The sequence below is a fragment of the Musa acuminata genome, chromosome BXJ3-5, assembly GCF_036884655.1.
Source record: "Musa acuminata AAA Group cultivar baxijiao chromosome BXJ3-5, Cavendish_Baxijiao_AAA, whole genome shotgun sequence".
Lineage (NCBI taxonomy): Eukaryota > Viridiplantae > Streptophyta > Magnoliopsida > Zingiberales > Musaceae > Musa > Musa acuminata.
Genome location: NC_088353.1, coordinates 30,318,777 through 30,320,587, shown reverse-complemented (window position 1 = coordinate 30,320,587; position 1,811 = coordinate 30,318,777).

Sequence of the window (1,811 nt, the reverse complement as noted above, 5' to 3'; positions counted from 1 at the left end):
TACCAAATCCGGACCACAAATTATGGTTACGCCAGGATCGTCTCATCTTTCAAGCTATTCAAGCCTCGGTCGCTGGATCCCTCATCCCACTCATTTCTTTATGGGACACTGGTACCAAAGCTTAGTGCAAGTTTAAGCCACCCAAACCAATCGTTCCTGCACTCGCATGCTTAGTCTCTTGTCTATGTCATAACGATAAAACAAGAGGGAAGTACTGTTGTTGATTATCTACATAACATAAAGATTATCATCGATAACTTAGCCTTAATAGGTCATTCCCTCAGTGATAAAGAAGTTACTATCCATATCCTCAATGGTCTAGGAGACGAGTACAAGGAATTGGCAGCAGCAATACGTGCACATGATTCACCAGTGTTATTTGAAGAACCCTATGACAAGTTGACTGACTATGAGATATATCTCAAGTGTGAGGACAAGTTGCCAGGATCATCCATCATAGCTCAAGTCAGTCAAAAATCTAAGAAAAAGAGCAACCGGTACAACAAATCTATCAACAAAGGTTTGGCCAGCATGCCTGCACTTGTGGGCTCCAATCAAACCTCCCCTCCTCAACATTTCAATTACAACCATCAAGGCGACTACTTTAATTATCCTCAACCCTGGCATCTTGGTCACACAAATCAATAAAGATTTGTTTGCCAACTATGTGATAAAGTTGGCCACTCTGCAAAAGTCTATAGAACTCGACCTAGATTTCCTCCTCCATCGCATTGGCCTCACACAAATCTTATAGCTACTCCAACTACTAGTCATCAAAATTGGATTGTGGACTCTAGCACATCTCATCACATCACCTCTTATTTACAAAACTTGTCCATCCACAACGATTATGGCGGAAACGAAGACATCATCATCGGTGATGGTAACGAACTCCCCATTACTTATACTGGTTCCACAATGCTTAATTCACATGGCACTTCGTTTACGCTCGATGATGTTTTGTGTGCACCTCACATCAAACGAAACCTCATTTCTGTTTCTCAATTCTGCAAACAGAATCATACCTCAATTGAATTCTTTCCTAACTCCTTTCTTGTCAAGGATTTAAGTATAGGGGTATCCTTGGTCTGAGGCCAGAGTAAAGACAACATTTACAAGTGGTCATCAGTTCCATAAATCACCAAACCCACTGCCTACTCTTTGGTCGCAGCTCTAACTGATGTGTGGCATCGTCGTCTTGATCATCCCTCAACTTTTATTCAGCAAAAATTACTTTCCTATTATTCTCTTCCTACACTTACAATCAATAACATCATAACTCATTTTGATGCTTGTTTAAGTAATAAAAGTGATAGACTTTCCTTTGGAAAATCCTCCATATCTTGCTCTAAACCCCTTGAGGTTATTTACATTGATGTTTGGGGATCGCTCCAATCACTTCCTTTGACAAATTCAGATTTTATATTATTTTTTAGACTATTTTACTAAATACACATGGTTATACCCTCTTCACCATAAATCTAAAGTTTCAATAGTCTTTACAAACTTTCAAAGATTGGTCAAGAACTTTTTTCAGTCTAAAATTAAAATTGTTTACTCCGATGGTGGCAGTAAATATCAAGCCCTCACGTTCTGCCTATCTGCTTGTGGTTTACAATACCTCAAGTCACCTCTATACATTTCTCAACTTGTTGGCTCTGCTTAATGCAAACATTGACATATAGTTGAAACTGGTCTCACACTCCTACACCAAGCCTCTATGCCACCAACTTTTTGGACTGCAGCATTTCAAGCTATCGTCTACCTCATTAATCGTATGCTTACTCCTGTCCTTGAGTACGACTCACCAT